The 10,229-nt window shown below is 37.8% G+C and overlaps 1 long non-coding RNA gene across 1 annotated transcript in view; it reads left to right on the top strand.

Annotated features, from left to right (window-relative positions):
• Positions 1-3,373: 3,373 nt before the first annotated feature.
• The window catches only part of LOC133605693 (uncharacterized), a 43,811-nt gene continuing 36,955 nt past the window's right edge, over positions 3,374-10,229 (top strand). Inside the window, exons 1-2 of the long non-coding RNA XR_009815168.2 lie at positions 3,374-3,444; positions 3,761-3,833. This is a non-coding gene — a long non-coding RNA (uncharacterized lncRNA). The remainder of the gene's footprint in view (positions 3,445-3,760; positions 3,834-10,229) is intronic.

The following is a 10,229-nucleotide window of genomic DNA, read 5'->3' as shown; positions in this document are numbered from 1 at the left end:
CACACACACACACACACACACACACACACACACACACACACACACCTCAATGCGTGACAGGATAAAGAAGGAATAAAATCACGCTCACCTTGCAGCCAGCGTGCATGCAGCGATGCGGCGTCATTCCCCCCAAAAAGCAGGATTGACATGCAGCAGGAGGGTGCATCCATCCATCATCCATCCATCATCCATCCATCATTCATCCTTCCATCCACGGCACGTCCCTCCTCCCAGACACGTCAGCCTGCTTGACGCTACAACCTCCTCTTTCTTCAGTCCCCTCCTCCTCCTCCACCATCCTCATTATCAGCGTCCACGAAAGACACCAAAACAAAATGCCAGAAAGCTCCCGATAGGAAAAAGCCACTCAATTCCTCCGGTCTGCTTCTTCTTCTTCTTCTTCTTCTTCTTCTTCTTCTTCTTCTTCTTCTTCTTCTTCTTCTTCTTGCTGGTGACCTGCATTGACGTCATTGCGTCATTAGGTTTCCCCTGGAAACACGGGAGAGCTAAAAATAGCTGCACATTAATTCAAACCCCAGGCTGAGAGAGAGGGAGAGTTAGGGTGGGGGTCTCTTTTGGAGGCTATTTATTTGTTATTATGATCATTATATGTGTGAAAGCTCCCAAGCATTCACACATATCATTTTCTACACCAAAATTAATCTATTTATTATTCGACTTCTTCTTCTTCTTCTTCTTCTTCTTCTTCTCCAGATTTTGGCGCGCTCTACCTTCCACATTTTCACCCGATTCAAACCGCTCCATCTTCAAACTGCTCAGCCTATTCGGGAATCGCGGGCTTTCCCTTGACAAATTTCAAAAATTCCCAGATTTCCCAGAATTGCAGGTTTTCCGGGACATTTTTCCCGTTCAAAATGAATTGACCATTTTTCAACCTATTCAAACCATTCTACCTTCAACACATTCCACCGTCCTGGAAATTCAAACGACTGTTTTTCCAAGTTCCAAAAAATTCCAGGATTTTCCAGAATTCCGGGTTTTCCAAAGCCCTATTTCCACCCTTTTTTCTGGCGGCGACTCCTCCCACATTTTTCAACCCACTCAATTCCACCGTCTAAACATTTTTCTTCATTAGGACAACAAAACGAAGTTGTTTTGTGAACTAGAAAAATTCCCGGTTTTCCAAAAATTCCAGGATTTCTGTAATACCATTACTCAATTCAACATGTTACTACTTCAACATTTCTCGACCAATTTCAAAAATTTCAACTCATTCAGACCATTCGAGTTTTTTACCATTTTCCCAAAAATTCCCGCTTTTCCCGAAATTCCCAATTTTTGGGGGGAAATTCCCATTGAAATCAATGGGACATTCTTCAAAGATCCACAACCCCCACATTTTTCATCTGATTGAAACGGTTCCAACTTCAAAATATTCAGCCTGTTTGGGAATTATGTGCTCTACTTCAACAATTCAATTTTCTCTCTCTCCGGGATTTCAGTTCAACTTTAGCATTGGAGCATTCATACGCAATTCCTCCTGGAATTGCCTCATCTAGTTACTATTTATGTTCCATTCACAACACCCAGCCTTTTCTGAGCAATAAAAATGCAAAATTCCACTTTTCTTCTGTTACTATTATTATAGGCTAATGATGATATTAGCATTGTTTGTGATCATTCTACGGTATTTAACACGCATTTTGAGACAAATTAGTGTATATTTTTTGTATTCTTCTTAAAGTTAGTGCACACAAACATTACCTAAGCCTCCCGAATTTTCCGGGAGACTCCCGAAATTCAGCGCCTCTCCCGAAAACCTCCCGGGACAAATATTCTCCCAAAAATCTCCCGATTTTCAGCCGAAGCTGGAGGCCACGCCCCCTCCATGCGGACCTGAGTAAAGACAGCCTTTTTTCACGTCCGCTTTCCCACGATATAAACAGCGTGCCTGCCCAATCACGTTATTCCATACGAGGCGTCCGGCATACCGCCGATGAACATGGTGCAGATGGAGAAGATCTTCTCGGCGTCCGTGTTGGCGCACACGTTGCCAAAGCCGACGCTGGTGGTCAGGCTGCTGAGGGTGAAGTAGAGGGCGGCGATGTACGAGCTGCGCACCGACGGGCCGCTGAATGTGTTGTTGACGTAGGGCATCTCCAGGCGTTTGCCCAGCTCATGGAGCCATTTTGGGGAAGAGACGGGAGGACAACAGGGTGACAAGAACTAAATCATCCAGACTAGAGATACATTGTATTATTGTGTTTATCTTACCTAAAAATAAATATATTTATTGATTTAAAAAAAAAAACGAAATACATTTTTACTATATTTTGCTAAAAAGATCAAAATTAATTATATTTTTATTTGTATTTTTTCTGACTCCTTATTACATCCAGCCATAGAATTATACATTAAAATAAACATATTTGAAATAATGAATTTTAAATGATCATAATAATTCATTTAAAATGACCATATTTAATTATTAAAATAATTGCTTGTTTATCAACAACTTTAGCATTTTATTCATTACATTTTGAAGCTCTCAGAAGCCAAGTTATGTCATATTCCTTAAGATTTACTTATGCAAGTTTGAAGTATCAATTATCTAAACACAGTTTTGTTTGCATATTTTCAGGATGTATATATATATATATATATATATATATATATATATATATATATATATATATATATATATATATATATATATATATATATATATGTCTTAATAAGGTTATCCAAAAAATAGTGCTCGATACCGTAGTAGAGCGCAATATATGTATGTGTGGGAAAAAAAATCACAAGACTATTTCATCTCTACAGGCCTGTTTCATGAGGGGGGGTACCCTCAATCATCAGGAGATCTCCTGATGATTGAGGGTACCCCCCCTCATGAAACAGGCCTGTAGAGATGAAATAGTCTTGTGATTTTTTTTCCCCACACATACACACATATATATATATATATATATATATATATATATATATATATATATATATATATATATATATATATATATATATATATATATATATATATATATGAAATACTTGATTTGGTGAATTCTAGCTGTAAATATACTCCTCCCCTGTTAACCACGCCCCACCGAAATCGGAGGTTTCAAGGTTGGCAAGTATGACCTAAGCTCTCTTGAGAGGTACAAAAGTATTTCACTTCCTAAGTTGTTTTTTTATGCATTCACTTTAGTGATATATTATTACTTTTTCAGAAATGTCCCTGGGCCTAATAAGTCATTAGAAAAACATAAAGTTCTCTTGGGGGCCACAAAAGTGTAAACTGCCACGTTTTTATTCAGCGTCAGTTATCTTATTGGGTTGTTACAGCACCGGATGTACGTCATCAATTTTCCCCAGAAATAGGCGTGTACATTATAATTGAATGTAACCCGGATGTTCGTCAGTAAGTAGCCTTCAAACATTCGCGAGACTTTACATCCCTTTTTAACGTTTTTGCGAGTAAGTAAACATTTTCAAGACAACTTTAATTGTCCCTATTCTCTTATTAGAACTGGAAATTGTGACTCCTCTGACCATATTGACGTGTATTTATCGTGCCAAAAAATTAGCATAGTAATTGTATCTTTTTCATCGTAGTGGGCGGTTTACCTGTTGAAAACGTATGTTTCTTGTTTTTATGTTTATGAATTAATCTTATTTTTTTTAATAAAGGTTCTTATTAGAATTAAAATTAGAATAAATAATGGCACAAAAGTGTACCGTACTGTCACTTTCTATCAGCGTCTCAGTAATCTCAATGCTGATTTGTTTACAGCTCTGCTACGTCATCAATCTTCCCGGAAGAGGACGGAATGCATTCTAATTGAACGTAACCCGAGTCTTCGTCGGTAAGTAACCAACAAACGTGTGGAACATAACGGCCTTTGAAAAAGTTTTTGCGAGGAAATACACATTTTTAAGACAACTTTAAAACTGGAACTTGTAACTCCTCCGGCCATATTGACGTCTATACCGCTTGCTCGTGTTGCACAAATGTGTGCAGCACCTGTGTCAAACTGAAGGCCCGGGGGCCAGATCGAGGCCACTGCATTGTTTTATGTGGCCCGCGAAAGCCTAGAAATAATACGCATTAATAAAGCACCTCATCTCTCTTCCTAAACATATTCGTTCTTTCAAATTTGACAATGCACGTACTGCATACATTATATTAACAAAGGGGTGCCCTATGTGCGGCCCGCAGCTTCACTTTTGTTGGCCCGAAGCATATTGTTGAACAAAAAAATAACAGTAAAAATAAAAAAAAATGTAATGAAAAAGAGCAAACATTTGTGATGTAATGCAAAAAATGGGATACTAATAACACCGGTATGTACAGACTTTTTCTCCCAAGGGTCTCATACTGAAAGGTCAAAGTATGCAGGGGCCATTTTGATGAATTTTTTTTAGTCTGTAAAAAAAAGAACAGATAAAAAAGGACATTATATATTTAGTATTTAAATACAAAACTTAGATCAGCTTTGTGTTCTATGTTACAGTGTACTATTATTATTAGTAATTAGTATCAAACTTTCAGCTTTTTCTCATTGGATTACTTTTTTGCTTCTTAAAAAATGTTACTTATGTTTTTTTAGGACTTTTAAGACGTAATAATTAATATTAGTACACTTCGTCACTTATAATACAACGTCCACACTAAGTTTTATCTTTAAACATACAGTATGTAATGTCTGTTTTTAGCATAAAAATATATTCAAATGGTTCCTGCATAGTTTGACTTTTAGTATGTGGCCCTTTTTGGTAAAAGTTATTACACCCCTGTATTATTAACATATATTCCGAACATTTTGTTTTTGAATAACATGCTTATCGCCCATACTTATGATTTCAAAAGCAAGTACTTTGTCTATCAATTTGTACGTAAAAATGGAATAATCACATCCATAGGGAATTGTGTAATAATATAATGAGTTCAGTTCAGTTCATACAGTATATATTCACTGAAACAAGCGGCTCTCTGAGAGCAGCCATAACTACGATGTGGCTCTCAACGAAAACAAGTTTGACACTCCTGGTGTACAGTATTGCCATTATCAATCAGCATATCAGTTATCTTATTGCTTATTTGTTACTACCGCTACCGCATCACAATTTTCCCGGAAGAAGGCGTCTATGTTCCGAATTAAACATGACCCGTATGTTCGTCCGTCAGTCACGCACAACAATTATTTGTGAGTATTTACAACCTTTTTAAAGTTTTTGCGAGTAAATGATCATATTTAAGACATCACACACAACTTTGTCATTTTTGTCATATTTAGACAGCACTTGTGAGTCGTGACTCTTCTGGCCATTTTGAAGGTATGGGGTGCCAAAACGCATTAAGCACAATAATTGAATCTCTTTCATGGTAGTCGAGCATAATGATGCATTTTACCTTTTTAATTAATGAGATTGTTAAAATATATATACTATATGATATGTCTCATAAAGCTGCAAGCATGGTCCATTGTGCTCATAATGATGCTATGGTTGGGGAATGTGCATTATAGTAGCTGTTAAGCTCCATTATTGAGTATCAAAAATAATACAGTTTTTTCTTTTTTAGTCTAGGCAAAATTGAGCAGATGCATGCAGGTAGGTAATAGTAGTTTCTAACTTGTTTTTTTTTCACCATTGCTGTTTTTTTTTTAATTACACTCCATGAGCATTGTGTAGCGTTTGTTTATTTCTGTATTTATAGAGGCTGCAACTGTTATGCTCATAATGTGTTATATGAACAAAAATATTTATTTTTACGTATTTACATTTTACTGTAAATGTCCTAATTGCAATCTTATGGAGACAAAAGCACCAATTTGCAAAATACCATCTTAGTCTTAACCTCTGTTGATACCTTATCTCCTCATTCATCCTTTCTGATTCTCCTATCGATTTCCCCAGACAAGTTTCTGCACGCTCATAATTTTTTAGTAACGCATCCCTCTGCGCCTTTAGACCAAATGTGGAAATGTCTTTGCGTTTTAAACACAATACTTTGGAGTGACACAAACCTCCAATAGCCTTGAGGAGGAAGAGGATTGTTGCACTGCACTAACTGCTCACCCCATCTGCTGGCCAACTGTGAGATTTACACATTCCTTTTTTATTTGCCCCGCAGCAGCAACATCCCTTTGACACAATAAAATAAGAACATAAGTAATTTCAAGTTACTAGCTCACGCTTTGGACTTTTGACTAAATCCTTGCTGCAATAGTTCCTCCTCTCAGACTGCTGGTTTTTTTTTTGCATTTATGAATAAACAATCTCCCCTTTCCTTTCCTCTCCTTGCTTGCTCTCCTTTGGAATTGAAATGAGGGCAAAGATCTGAGAAGGCAAAGGTGGTGCAATAAGCAGAAACAACCCCGCCTTTGCCTGCATGGAAGACTTCTCATGCTGCATCCTGCACAGTCACTACATGTAGTGGCCACCAGGGGGCAGGAGTGCTCAGGAGTGCTGCTACTGTCTGCTTGGAGACATGCAGGACATGACAGCACATGTGAATGATGATTTCCTTGGGGGGGATAGACATGATTCTACGTTACATCACTGTTTCTCCTGTAATGATCTTGCGGTTGTCACCTCACAGCTACTTCTCAAACTGTAATGTGTTTTTTTCTGGGAGAAAGATGCAAAAACAAGCCTTTGTCTAACCTTTCCTGCGCTCCAGGATCAGAGCAGTGCACTTTAAGGACCTTGAGCTGAAGAATTGAATGCTTACAGTGCACAACTCTATCTTCAAGGCTCTCTGCCCTCAACTTTTTTTTTTTTTAAATCGTTAATTATTTCCCGCTAATTGCCTGGATTAGAAAAGGAGGTGATGGTGCAAGGTGGTCTCTGGGGTCTTAAACAAACGAGTGTGTGCGTTACCCGCTCACTCCTGGCCTACCTTACCTATATTAGTTGAAGCACAAATTGAGCGTTGGCGCTCTGCAAGGCTGTCGTGGCTTGATTGTGCTTGTTGGACCGTACGACTATTTCCATTATATTTAAAAAAAAAATAAAAAAAAATCAGTCATACCCCAGCGATGCCCTTGTACAATGGTTAGCACCAGAGGTGATTGTCAACTTTCTGAAATACTATTTAAGTGCTGCACACACTCACTTTCTTGGGAGCATGAATGTTATAAGGGGAAAGTCCTTAGCTTACTCGTTTTGTTGAAAGGACCGGATGATTGTAGATTTAACACCCCTTCGAAGACCAATTTGGTTCTCTGAGTGATTTTTTTGCAAGGATTTAGAGAGAACCTATAAAATTGTTATAGGGGAGGGTTTTTTTCTGAAACCTGTGGAATAAGGAGTAGCAACTTTGAACCCTCGGCAGACTATCCAAGTAATCCAACAAGAGGGGATTGGTCCAACTAGGCTTCGTTTCCTTGGTCCACTTGTCATTATCATAAATTATTCAAGAACAAATGCAGTTGCGGCATATCACCCTCGCCACCTGTGAAGCAACACAGCGGAGGGTCGATATGGTCGTGTTTAGCTTAGTTTCATGGTCAAAGTTAGCCCAGTGATCGAAATAGATTTAAGAGCATTGTTGTACTTGTTTTTGTAGTTTCATATCCAAAGTGGTTTATGAAAGCTGCTGGAAAAAGGAGAATGAAAGATTGCTTTGGGTAAATTCTCCTTTGAGACAGACGTTTTTAGGTCAGGACATAAGTGTGTACTTTGTTTACAAGGACTGGTGCAGGGCGCTGAAGCATAACTGTTAATAAAATAAAGGTCTCGTGGCGCATCGCATTTCTGTTTTGTGTTTGTCGCTGCTGTGAATCATGGCCTCATTGCCTTTCAGTCTCCGGTGATGAGTCCATAGCGGCATGGCAAAGTTCATAGCAATGTTCTCATTCGATCCCTCCAGAAAGTAGTTAGTCTATTTCAATCACATCATTTTATTCACATGTTTCTACTTGTACCATTTGAGGAATTCTCAAGGCTGAACTAGTTTTAAGACCCCTTCGAAGTTTGTGTGACCTGAATAGCTTAAAACTACTAATGATGATCATGATCAGGGTGGACGTGTGTTTTGCATAACAAGGCAATTTTTTGGAAATGCCAAAGCAATATACCATAAAGCAAAAGTCCACTGGTTCTCAGGAGGATATAAACACATGTCAAAAATAATTGGCGGGAGTAAAGATGACAACACAACCAGGAAGTGTTCCAAAGGCTAGACCGTCAAAATTCACTCTAGGCCCTTTTCTACCAAAAGTTCGGGAAATTTAAGTTATTTGAACCTCTTAGTCCATGGAACTATAGGTTCCTGTGGATCTGTGTGGTTTGCGTTTCCACGATATTTCACAGTTCAGGGTAGTTTATTGAAATCAGGCTGATGGTGTATGGGGAAGTGGTACAGTATATTTGTATGTTGATGCCATGTAAATAACCTGACATTATTAGTACGAATTTATTTTACTTAAGTGTAATTAATGAACTGCAGAGCAATACGATAGAAAAATATATGATTTAGAAACAAAGGGCTTGATATACTAAACGTGTCCGTGTATTAAAAAGTTCAAACTTAATAGCACAGGCAGAGCTAATCTACCAAGCTTGTGTGTAGAGGTTTGCGTCTCTTAAAAGTGCAAAATAGAGAACACAATCTATTTAGCGTGTTTGTCTTCATGCAAATGCAGATTATCAGAACGCCTACAATACTGAGAGGAGGAAATGCAATTATAAATCATTTAGCGCTCACAATGTGATTTATCAAACTTGAAACTGGCCACTGTTTTGTGTCTTATGTCCATACTTGCCAACCTTGAGACCTCCGATTTCGGGAGGTGGGGGGGCGTGGTTAAGAGGGGAGGAATATATTTACAGCTAGAATTCACCAAGTCAAGTATTTCATATATATATATATATATATATATATATATATATATATATATATATATATATATATATATATATATATATATATATATATATATATGAAATACTTGACTTTCAGTGAATTCTAGCTATATATATATATATATATATATATATATATATATATATATATATATAAATAAGAGAAATACTTGAATTTCAGTGTTCATTTATTTACACATATACACACACATTACACTCATCTACTCAAGGGTTGAATTGTCCATCCTTGTTCTATTCTCTGTCACTATTTTTCTAACCATGTTGAACACCCTCTGTGATGATGCATTCTGCTTCGTCTCCTTGTTGTGTGCACAGTTGTGCACTGCACTCTCTAAAAGCTGTAGATGTTATTGTCATATATGCATGCACAGTAGATGGCAGTATTGTCCTGTTTAAGAGTGTCACAACATTGCTGTTTACGGCAGACGAACTGCTTTACGGTAGACGAAAACGTGACTGCTGTTGTTGTGTGTTGTTGTCGCGCTGGGAGGACGTTAATGAAACTGCCTAACAATAAACCCACATAAGAAACCAAGAACTCGCCCTCGATCATTCTACAGTTATAACGTGATTGGGCAGGCACGCTGTTTATATTGTGGGAAAGCGGACGTGAAAACAGGCTGTTGACACGTCACTCAGGTCCGCCTGAATTTCGGGAGATTTTCGGGAGAAAATTTGTCCCGGTAGGTTTTCGGGAGAGGCGCTGAATTTCGGGAGTCTCCCGGAAAATCCGGGAGGGTTGGCAAGTATGCACGTTTGAAATGTATATGCAAGTTGGCACAATTACGCACAAATAGCTGTAAGAAAGCAAAGACAAATGATGGAGAGACCATATGCTGTCTGGGTTCATGTCAACATATTTTAATTGTCAAATCTAAAAATAGTAGTCATATCGTCCGTCCAGCCACGCCATTTAGTTACTTCTTAATGACTTCAGAGCATGGATTAAACAAATTCAATTGATTCAATTTACCGTCTGCAGGCATTTTTAATGGCGTTCTTTTTTTCATGTAGGAAATATATTATTAATATATCTCCTATTAGAAAAAAAACATGTATATTCTTGTATCTTAATCATTCCAAATGCACCATCACAACATCGGCACATCCCATAGTGCACTTTCAGCGGGCTAAGACTAGGTTCTGTTTTATAGATCACACTTCTATATCACATAGGAAAAGTGGTTCATATTATATTTGTCTGATATATAATAAACATAAACATAGCATAACACATAACATATCAAATGGCACAGTTTGGACTGTTTGAGCATATGATGTTGTGAATGTACACGCAAAAACCTTATCTAAATAGGGCAGTCTTCACCACTTTTGAGCTTGATATCAATTGTACACGCAGTCTTAGTAGA

Source organism: Nerophis lumbriciformis, linkage group LG05 (genome assembly GCF_033978685.3).
Source record: "Nerophis lumbriciformis linkage group LG05, RoL_Nlum_v2.1, whole genome shotgun sequence".
Taxonomy (NCBI): domain Eukaryota; kingdom Metazoa; phylum Chordata; class Actinopteri; order Syngnathiformes; family Syngnathidae; genus Nerophis; species Nerophis lumbriciformis.
Note: the sequence above shows the minus strand (reverse complement) of the source record. Positions and strands in the feature narration are given on the sequence as shown.